General features: G+C 38.1%; 1 pseudogene across 1 annotated transcript; it reads left to right on the forward strand.

Moving 5' to 3' along the window:
- The first annotated feature begins 326 nt into the window (after positions 1-326).
- Positions 327-934, forward strand: LOC307057282 (large ribosomal subunit protein uL13-like; annotated as a pseudogene). Its single transcript has one exon. The product of its transcript is annotated as a large ribosomal subunit protein uL13-like (transcript).
- The last annotated feature ends 11096 nt before the right edge of the window (positions 935-12030 follow it).

Below are 12030 nucleotides of genomic sequence, written 5' to 3' on the forward strand. Positions count from 1 at the left end.
GCCTTGGACATCTCTGGAGGCTATTATGCTGCCAAACCCAGTACCCCTTTCCATTTTCAAGCCAGAAGCTATTGGACATTTCTATATTTAACTCTTCTTGCTCTACTCATCTCAACTGACCCAAAGTATTACTTGTAACTTCCTACTCCTTTACAAGATTGAGAGCGTCTAAGAAAAGCAGATGCTGTATTCTGCTTACTTACTATTGTATTCTTCGTAGTCCTTAGCATGATGGAAAAAAAGTCAATAAAATGGACTTACTGAAAATTAAAAACTCCTGCCCATTGAAAGACATCATCGAGTGCTTTCCCAGGCAGCTACCGAAGATGGCGGAGGGGCAGGTTCTGGTGCTCAATGGCCGAGGCCATCTCCTGGGCCACCTGGCGGCCATGATGGCCAAGCAGGTGCTTCTGGGTCGAAAGGTGATGGTTGTGCGGCTGTGAGGGCATCAGCATTTATGGAAATTTCTGTAGAAACAAGTTGAAGTACCTGGTATTCCTCTGCAAGCGGATGGACACCAACCCCTCTGAGCCCCCAGCCACATCTTCTGGCGGACAGTGCGAGGCATGCTGCCCCACAGGACCAAGCGAGGCCAGGCCGCTCGGGACCGCCTCAAGGTGTTTGATGGGATCCCGCACCCTATGACAAGAAAAAGCGGATGGTGGTTCCTGCCGCCCTTAAGGTTGTGTGATTGAAGCCTGTGCGGAAGTTTGCCTACCTAGGGAGGCTGGCTCGTGAGGTTGGCTGGAAGTACCAGGCAGTAACAGCCACCCTGGAGGAGAAGAGAAAGGAGAAGGCCAAGATCCACTATTGGAAAAAGAAGCAACTCCTGAGGCTATGGAAGCAGGCTGAAAAGAACAGAGAGAAGAAAACTGACAAATTCACAGAGGTCCTCAAGACCCATGGATTCTTAGTCTGAGCCCAATAAAATTGACTGTTTATTCTTCATGCTTGGCCTGGCCTGCTCTTCCTCCATTGCCACCCTAGGATGTGGGGGACCCCCAGGGGCTGCCATCCAGGTGCCACAGGCAGCCTGAGGCTTAGAAGACTGGGTATAGTGAAGCGGCCTTAGTCACTGCTGTTTAAGAAAGGCCATTTTAAAAGAGTAAACAGTTATAAGGGCTGTGCAGGCAGAATTTGCTTGTGACCTATTCATTCATGAGAGTTTTAGGACATGGACAGTTGGAACAACCACTGTTATTGCAATATTGGCAAAAGTGAGCTGGAAGACCTAATTGGAAGGGACCCCTGCATCGCTTACAGGGAGTCTGTGTAAGTGTCCCACATGGTCAGTACTATACTCTGCAGCTGTTAGGATGTGAGAGAATGCTTGGGCAGCATGAGTCTGGGGTTCTAAAAGGTGTTTATGGAAGGGAAGTACGGCCCAAGGGGTTGCAGGCATTGCCCTTGTGTCTTCCCTATATTTTGTGATCGAAAACTAATAAATTATGTTTAAAGAAAAAAGAAAAAGAAAGACATCATTGAGTAGCGGGGCAAAATTAGATGGGATTTCTGCTTCCAGCAATGTCAAAATAACAGGGACTAGGTTTACCTGCCTTCCTAAAACAACTTTAAAAATCTGGATAAAATATATGGCACAATGGTTATTAAGATTTGGACAACAAACAATGAAAGACAGTGAACCCTGAGAGATGGGAAATAAATGCAGTGAACCCTACGTTTGCCCTGATGTGCCCCCTGGAGGGAGTTTCTGTCTGAAGCGGAGAATGGGATCCCAGGGAGAGTACTTTGATGGAGTGTGTGTGGAAGGAGTTTGCAGGGTAGAGAGTTGGAGGAGAGAAAAGAGACCTGTAGAGGGTCCTGCTCAAGTCTTCAGCTAAGTACTGATCAGTGAAGGTTTGTGAAGAAACTATCCAGGTCTGGGGAAAGAACTCTCTGAAAAGAATAGAAGAACAGTACCAGGAACTCACACAAAGCCAGAAATAGTTCCTATTCCCAGCAGGCAGAGTAGAAAACCTCATAATTCATGCGGCATCGGGTAGAGTTCTCAGAAGGCTTAGCTTCAGTTTTGAGACAAATGTACCCTAGAATATAGTCTTCTTTAGTACCAGATAACAAAGCTCAATAGCAAGTTCTGAAAGGACAATACTGTTTGTAAGTAACTCAACTACATCCCAGAACAGAGCTCAAAAATATTTACAGAAATACTACAATATCCAGCAAACAAAAAGGTAAAATTCTCAGTGTCTGACATCCATTCAGCAATGAACAGAATTAACATTCTGAATTAACATTTGGAAGATGTCAAGTATGGCCCATAATGAGGATGAAAATCAGTCAATAGAAACTGATTGAAGAAGTATACAGATAATAGAATTAGTAGATAAGACATTAATAGGGTTATTACAACAGCATCCCATAAGTTCAAGAGGCTAGAGGAAAGATTGCACGGGAAAACTAGACACATAGAAGACATAAAGTGACCCAAATTACCTTCCAAAGATGAAAACTAAAATATCTGATATAAAAAATGCAGCAGATTAAACACTGGAGAAAAAAAGATTAGTGAACTTGAAGACATACCTATAGAAGCTATCTAAAATAAAACCCAGAAAGAATTTTTTAAAAATTGAAAAACAATAAAGCAGAAACTAACACACCATTGTAAAGCAATTATACTCCAATAAAGACGTTTAAAAAAATTGAAAAATAAAATGAGCAGAGCATCACTTGAGGTGGAGGGGAAGCAACTTTAACATCAAATATACATGTAATTGGAGTCCCCAGAGCAGAGGAGGGATTTTCAGTTCTGATCTATTTTGAATACATTTGCTATGAACATTCATACATTATGTGGACGTATGCTTTAAATTCTCTTGGGTACATACCAAGGAGAGAAATTGCTGGGTCCTAGGGATCATAAAAGTTTAACTTTTTTAAAAAACTGTCAAATAATTTTCCAAAGTGGTTTTATTATTTTACATTCACTACAGCAATGCATTAAAATTTCAGCTCCTTTGCATCCTTGCCAATGTTTTTACATTATCACTCTTTTTAATTTTAGCCATCTTAATGGGCATGTAGTGATATTTCATTGTGGTTTTAATTTGTATTTCCCTGATGACTAATATTGTTGAGCCTCTTTTCATAGGCTTATGGGCCCTTCATATATATTTCTTTATGAAATGTCTATTGAAATCTTTTCCCCATTGCTTTATTGGGTTATTTCTGTTCTTATTATCAAGTTGTAAGAGTTATTTTATATATTCTGGGTACAAGTCAAATATAAGTATTGTAAATATTTTCTCCTCTTCTGTGGCCTTTATCATTTTTATAGTTGTGTCTTTTTAAAAAGCTCGGTTGAAATATAATAGACATACAATAAACTACACATATTTAAAATACACAATTTGATCAGGTTCAACATACATGTACACCCATGAAACACTGATTCCAATTAAGTTAATGAACATTTCCATCATTGTCAAAAGTTTCCTGGCGCCCCTTTTGAATACTGCTTTACTACTCTTCCATGTCCATCCCCAGGCAACCATCAATCTACTCGTGTCACTATAGATTACTTTGCATTTTCTATAATTTTATATAGATAAAATCATAAGTGTTACATCTTTTTTTCTAGTTTCTTTCACTAGCATAATTATTTTCAGAAGTATCTACATAGTTTGTCTAATAATATTTCTTCTCTTTTTATTGCTGAGTAGTAGTCCCTTGCATAAATATAGCACAATTTATGTATTTATTTATCTGATGATGAGCATTTGGATAGTTTCCAGTTTTGACTATTAAAAATAAATCAAATGAATATTTGTATAACAGTCTTTGCATGCACATATGCTTTCATTTCTCTTTGGTCTAAAATCAATGACCTCAGCATCCATCTTAAGACATAGAAAAATAAAAGCAAATGAAATGTATAATGAGCAGATGAAAAGAAACAGTAAAGATGAGAACAGAAAAATCAATGAAATCAAAAACAGAAAAACAGGTAAAAATTAAGAAAGACAAAATTTGTATTTTCAGAAGGTAATAAAATAGTAAACTTCTAGCAGACTGACAGACAGATTAGGGGAAGAAGACACCAAAAGACACACACACACACGTATATGTGTGTGTGTGTGTATGCCTATATATACATATATATACATATATATATATATATACACAAATATACACATATATATATGACTTCACCAAATGAAGAATATCTGCTCTTCCAAAAATAGTGCTAAGAGCATGAAAAGAGAAGAATCAGACTAGGTGAAAATACTTACAAATTGTATGTCTGATAAAAGGCTGTATCCAGAATAAAACCAACAATAAAAATAAAAACCAACAACCCAAATTAAACACTGGCAAATATTTGAACAGTCACTTCATCAAAGAAGGTATATGGATGGCAGATAAGAACCGGAAAAAGTGGTGAACATCATTAGTCATTGGGGAAATGCAAATCAAAACTACAGCAAGATATAATTACGTATCTATTAGAATGTCTAAAGTTAAAAAGATTGGCCATACCAAGTGTTGGCGAGGATGTGGAAGAACAGTACCCCTCATAAACTGCTGGTGGGAATGTAAAATGGTACAACCACTTTGAAAAACAGTTTGTCAGTTTCTACAAAAGTTAAGCATACATCTACTAAATGACCCAGCCATCCCACTCCTAAATATTCTCCAGAACACAAATTTAAATCTGAAAATTTGAATAACCCAAGCTTTGGAGGGAGCTTCAAGTTTGTGGTTTAGTTTCCTTCACAAGAAAGTGTTATTCAGATATCCAATGTAGATAAAATACAGTCATTCCGGTCAATGTGAGGTTTCCTGTTGCTGACTGGAGAACCATGTTCAGCCTCTAGGTTGAAATATCATTTTATATCTTTCCTAAGTCACAACATTATTTGAAGAGCATCCTTCATTCATTCAACATTTATTAAACATCTATTCTGATTAGTAAATATTTTTTCCTTCTTGGTTACATACAGGCCTTAACTAAAGCTATAAACAAAATATTTCTTATTAATTTGATCACTTTTAAACTCCCTTTCAGTATATCATTATTTTGCATGTTTATTAACTGTCTATTCCTCATTATCTAAAATCTCTTAATAGCTCAACTGCATTTGGAGCATTTTTTTTCCTGGCCTAGTTCAGTTCTTCTGTTATCATCTCGGATTCATACTTCCCAGTGAAAAAAATATTTTAAATGAAATACATCTTCATTTTAGAGTCTTCAAGACAAAATTTCAGCAAGCAGGAACCTGACTGATATTTCAAACCTGAAGACAAATTTGATGCTTGTTTCCTTTGTGTAAACTTCTCTTTGGTCATGCGCAGTAGCTGGGTTCACAGATCAGCAGATGTGATATGAGAAACACATTGGGTCAAGCCCCTATCATGAGATCAGGGAAAATCGGCTTTCTCGCCAGTAAAAATGGAGCAACGTGTTTTCAAATCTCGCAGCTCCCAGCAAGCCCTTGTGTTTCCATTTGGTCTGTGAAGCAGTTCAGCTCACCCTCTCGTGATGTTGCGACAGCCTTTGTCTCTGCCCCAGCAGCACAAAGACTAAAGGAAAATGGGATGGGTAGCTGTTTTTCTTGCATTGGAGGAGACAGACATGATTTCACAGAAAAAAAAAGATATCTGATCTTTTTAGCCCCCTTTGTTTCCTCTCTCCAAGTTTTGCAGCCCTTTTATCTGTAAATAAGTTTAAAAAAAAAGAATTGTATACACATTTTCAAAATGTGCTGCATAATACAACTTCATACATTTAGGAAGCTGACAGCTGCCCTTTGAGGTATATAGCCTGCCAGCCTAAAATCCAGAAATCAATCATTTAGATATAGCGATGCTATGCTCTTGCTCGTGGTATGTACTGCGGCACCCAGGAATCACTTATTTGAGATATGCCACTGTAGCTCTGAGAGATTAAAGCACCACATCCAGGAACAATTGTGTTGGGGGAGGGGGATGTTCTCATAGATCTGCCATGTTACAGCCCAGAATCCAGCAGCCAACCGGGCAAGTCTGTGCTGAATCGGAGCTTCCAGAAACCTGTGAAGAAGCGGGATGACAGTTCTGTTCTTCAACAGACCATTATGAACTAATTAGCATACATGAATTGCAGATTTGAAGCATTAAAGTGATGTACAAATCATTAATTTTTTGTCAAATCCATGTCATCCTTGTGTATGCCTTCCTATTTTAATGTTGCATGACAGTGAAAAGAGGTACAATCTTCTGTATGTAAAGAGGAGAGATTTGGTGTAGTTGATATAATGAGATCTATTTAAACACTATGTGTTTTCCAGCTTTGAATAAATCTACATGGAAAAATGCTACACTTGTCCCATTAGGGTTAATTGTGAAAGGATGTTAATATATTCAAAACCCCAGGGGTAGTTCTACATGTTGTCTGAGTGAAACAGGGGATGTAAGGCCAACTTCACATTTAAGCTTTCTTTTTAAAAAGTCCTCTCTCTGATGAATAAAAAGAGCCATAAAATCTTTCTCACCAACTATGTAAAATGTAACTATTTAGATTGGGAACTGAGCTTTTGGGTGTGTGAGGGCTCCAACACAGCAGATCTATTCTCATTAACCCAATGCCAAACTTAATTTATAAAGATGTATGATGCAATGCAATGGAAAAGGGAAAACAACATCAAAGTTGATTTTCACACTGGAAAAGGCTTCTAAATATTAATTTGTGTTTTTTTAAAATTTTCTCTGTGTATTTAATTACTATAGCTATTTGTGCTTAAACAAATGCTTGGTGTTTCATTTGAATTTCTTTTTTTCTTATTACAGCAGAGTCACAATGCTTAATTTGTTAGTACTGTAATAGTTGTCATGGTAACAGACTAATATTATATATAAATATGTATGTGGTGTATATATGTGCATACTACAAATATATAGTATGGATGATCATGACTTGATACCAAAAACGTACTTCAGAACACTTAGCTCTCGAGGAAAACCCTAATTAAAAATGCAGTTATACTTTATGAGCCTAAAGATATCTTCACAAACTCAAGTCTTTTTACTTGGGAAAAATGCAAGTTCTGAGGAACGGGGAGATGTTTTCTCTCTTCTTGTGGGTTCTCTTCTCCCTGAAAGCAGAGTCAATCCATGCCTGGGGTTATACTCTACAGACTTTTTCTCCTCCCCACTCTCTTCCCCACCAACTTTTTTTTAACCTCAAAAACTCTACGTAAAATGAAAACCAGGACCAAACCCTAGGGGCAGATCCTTTTCCAAAAACCATTCTTATTATAACGAGAAGACAGAGGGATGCATTGAGAAAGGAGTAGTAGAGGGTGAGGTGATTTGTTCCATTTGTATTGGTAAGAGAGGGAACTTAATAATAATGAAAAATACACACATATGTACCACTTGAATTAGACATTTCACACAACTCTCAGTAAATGTTTAAGATGAATTTGTAGAGTCTTCATTTTAGAGATGAGGAAGCTGAGGCTCAGGGTGGAGGAGTCAAAATTGTCATGAAGGTTAGATTTGCTAAATCCTATACTCTGTACAATGTCACCTTACTACCCTGAGGCCTTCTTTCTTTTTTTGAATTTTATTTTATTTATTTTTTTATACAGCAGGTTTTTATTAGTTATCCATTTTATACATATTAGTGCATATATGTCAATCCCAATCTCCCAGTTCATCACACCACCACCTCCACCGCCATGTTCCCCCCTTGGTGTCCATACGTTTGTTCTCTACATCTGTGTCTTTATTTCTGCCCTACAAACCTGTTCATCTGTACCATTTTTCTAGGTTCCACATATATGCGTTAACACACGATATTTGTTTTTCTCTTTCTGACTTACTTCAGTCTATATGACAGTCTCTAGATCCATCCACATCTCTACAAATGACCCAATTTTGTTCCTTTTTATGGCTGAGTAATATTCCATTGTATATATGTGCCACATCTTCTTTATCCATTCATCTGTTGATGGGCATTTAGGTTGCTGCCATGACATGGCTATTGTAAATAGTGCTGCAATGAACATTGGGGTGCATCTGTCCTTTTGAATTATGGTTTTCTCTGGGTATATGCCCAGTGGTGGGATTGCTGGGTCATATGGTAATTCTATTTTTAGTTTTTTAAGGAACCTCCATACTGTTCTCCATAGTGGCTGTATCAATTTACATTCCCACCAACAGTGCAAGAGGGTTCCCTTTTCTCCACACCCTCTCCAGCAGTTGTTGTTTATAGATTTTCTGATGATGCCCATTCTAACTGGTGTGAGGTGATACCTCACTGTAGTTTTGATTTGCATTTCTTTAATAATTAATGATGTTGAGCAGCTTTTCATGTGCTTCTTGGCCATCCGTATGTCTTCTTTGGAGAAATGTCTATTTAGGTCTTCTGCCCATTTTTGGATTGGGTTGTTTGTTTTTTTAATATTGAGCTGCATGAGCTGTTTATATATTTTGGAGATTAATCCTTTGTCCATTGATTTGTTTGCAAATCTTTTCTCCCATTCTGAGGGTTGTCTTTTCATCTTATTTATGGTTTCCTTTGCTGTGCAAAAGCTTTTAAGTTTCATTAGGTCCCATCTGTTTATTTTTGTTTTTATTTCCATTACTCTAGGAGGTGAATCAAAAAAGATCTTGTTGTGATTTATGTCAAAGAGTGTTATTCCTATGTTTTCCTCTAAGAGTTTTATAGTGTCCATTCTTACATTTAGGTCTCGAAACCACTTTGAGTTTTTTTGTGTATGGTGTTAGGGAGAGTTCTAATTTCTTTCTTTTACATGTAGCTGTCCAGTTTTCCCAGCACCACCTATTGAAGAGACTGTCTTTTCTCCATTGTATATCCTTTCCTTGAGGCCTTGTTTAGTGCAAGGTACCAGAGCCATAAGCCTACTCCTTCCAAACTAATTGACATCACACCTGGTCCCCCATACGGTTGAAGCTAAGTCAATGACAATGATATGTCTTATGCTGGAGATGACTTTGGTAGTAAACAAGAATAAACCTGATTGAAGGGGAGAATAGCATGCACACCTCTATCAGTTGGTATTGTCTTCAGCTTCATGTAGCAACAACAACAACAACAATGAAACTACTTCTGCTTAATTAAATAGAGGTTTATTTTTCATAAATCCTCACAAATCCAGAGATAGGCAAGCTTAGGAAGGTATGGAGGCTCCACAATGCTATCAGGGACTTGACAGTTAAGCAGTTGTTTATCTTTCTACTGAGCCATTCTTAGTGAGAGACTATAATCTTCATGCTCATGAGATGGCTGCTGCCCCACTGGACATCACAACAGCATTCCAGGCAGGAAGAAGAAGAATGAATAAAGGGAAAATGCATAAGCCAGTAGAGTTCATCTCTCTCTCTCTCTCTCTCTCTCTCTCTCTCTCTCTCTTCCTCTCTCCATCTCTCTTTCCTTTTGTTGGGGAAAATCACCAAATTTGATGCCACATGCTGTGCTTTGACTCATTGTTCCCTTGGTATTAACCAATGAAGTATCAAAACTTCTGGGAACTGTGCAAAATACAGAACACTTCAAAAATATGCATGTCATCCTTGCACAAGGGCCATGCTAATATCTGTAGTGTTCCAATTTTAGTATATGTATTGCCAAAGCAAACACAAGCTTGTATCTTTTCAGCAACAAACAATAACTTTTCCGGAAGCCCTAACCGAAAGACTGTGCTTACTTACATATCATTGGCCAGTCTTGTGTCATATGGCCAGCCCATAGAGGCAAGGAAGCCTATGGAAGTGAAACATTTTAACTGAGGCTACTGTTGCCCTTAGTAAAATGGGAGTTCCATTAATAAAGAATAGAGAATGGTTGTTGGGAAGACAATGAGCAATGGTCATCTTCTGTGGTAGATATTTCCTTGTGACTTCATCAAGAGTACACACTGATGTAGAGAAAGAAGGCCTTTGTATCAGGGAAAAATATTAAGTGCATATTCTGGCATATGCTTAAACACCATCTTGGACTTTACTCATTTTCTTCCTATTTCTGGAATCTTCAGTTTCCATTTTCAGACTCCTCCTCTGTTTAATCCTTCTAAGTTGAAGTATTGATTAGCTGCCTTATTGGTATTTAACCATTGCCTTGTTTGCTTGGTGCCTCTACTACCGAAGTAAGATGGTGGCAGTGTTCACAGTTTGAGCGATTTGATTTTTCAGAAGCTGCATAGTGGGTGGTCAAGAGCTAAGGATTCATGCAGAATTGAGTTAAACACAAACCTCACTTCTTACAACCTGAGTGACTCTAAGCAAGTTACTTAACTTCTCTGAGCCTTGGTTTCCTCATCTGATAACAAAAGATAATAAAAATACCTTCCTCAGAAGGTTTCTATGAGGAGGAAGTGAGTTGATGCATGTAAAACACCTAGAGGAATATCCAAAGCATAGCAAGCATTTGACCAATGTTAACTATTATTATTATTATTGCTATTAATCAAGTTGACCTGGATTCAAATCATGGATCTGCCATTTTCTTGGGCAAGTTACTAAAAGTCTTTGATTCTGTTTCATTATGTAGAAAATGGTTACTGAGTAATGCTAGAGATGGTAAGTATGTAAAGTGTATGACAAAGTGACTGGTAAATAGCAGGAATAGTAAGCACTATTAGTCACCTGTCACTACCCATTCCCCTACTTCCTTGCAGCTAGGGGATGACAAAGTCAATTTAATGTAAGTTTAATTCCCTGGAGAGAGCTTTCCATACTGAGTAAAAAGGTAAAAACTTATTTTGTGAAAGCCTTTTGCCCCCCTTGCTTCCCCATTGTATGCCTGGAGGTGCTGCAGCCATCTTGAAAGCATGAGGACAAGGGCCACAAATGAATGATAACAGAGCAGGAAGATAGGCTTTTGGTCCCTGATTGCATCACTGCAGGCCTGCACCTGCTTTAGATTGCCCAACTCTAGATGTATTATATGAAAAGAAAAAACCTTCATGGTTTAAGCCAATATTCCTCAAGTTTTATTTTATGTGCAACCAAACACAATCCATGGTGACATTGGTTTTAGCCTAATGGAAATTGTATTAACAATCTTCACCATCATCATCATCATCATCATCACCTCTATGATAGGGCCCCAGGATGTCCATATCTGTGTTAATTACCAAAGGGTTTGATCATGGCCTCATGGAAGAAACTTAGTCTGCAGGAAGTATTGGTCAAGACTTCTCAGGTCTTCAGTTCCCAAAAGGGAAGTGGAGAAATCTTAACTGCCTCTGGGACTTGGGGACAAGGACCATGCAATAGTCAGAACAAACCATAGAGTCCTGAGGGGACTGCTAACCCAGGAGAGCCCTGTGCATCCACTGAATCCCTCTGGGTCTTGAGTCTGGAGATCTATGAGGTTTTTACTGTAGGCACCTGGGTGATATTAAGAATATCTAGCAGGTGGCTAAAAAGAGATAAATGCTGAGTGAAGGGCAACATTGCAAAGATTATTTTGTGGATAATGTAACCACCTATAATTAGAGACAGATGAAGAGCGACTGTGTTCCATACAACCTCTTCACTAGTTTATATTAAAAGGAATCTCTGACCAAATTTGGCCACACATAAAGGTACATATTAAACATTTCTTATGAAGCAGGCACAAAACAGCTCATATAACCTTTTTGATAAGTTTGATGAAATTCCAGTTCTTGGCCTTTTACATAGTCTAACTACATGATGCATGCAATATTCACTTGGGGCAGAAATGACCATATTCTAGAGGCAGAGTTCCATTAACCTTATGGTAGATATCAGGCCACTGGCGGCCTGAGGGCTGAGTCAATGGCCAGACACAGGATAATCAGGAACAATATTCCTAAGGGTACAGGTCACAGGGATTTCTAGATTCTTAGTCTGTTTATAAAATCAGAGAGGGAGTCTCTAGAATATGTTATACAATCCATATATCTTTAAAATCACTATTTGCACCAGTTAAAAGCCATTTTTAACATCCCTAATGCATATTGACAAGTCATGAATTTTACCAATGAAAACCCATTTTAAACATGCCTTCTGCTAATTAAGAATACTCCGGAGGGAGAC

The sequence above is a fragment of the Hyperoodon ampullatus genome, assembly GCF_949752795.1.
Source record: "Hyperoodon ampullatus genome assembly, chromosome: 8".
Taxonomy (NCBI): domain Eukaryota; kingdom Metazoa; phylum Chordata; class Mammalia; order Artiodactyla; family Ziphiidae; genus Hyperoodon; species Hyperoodon ampullatus.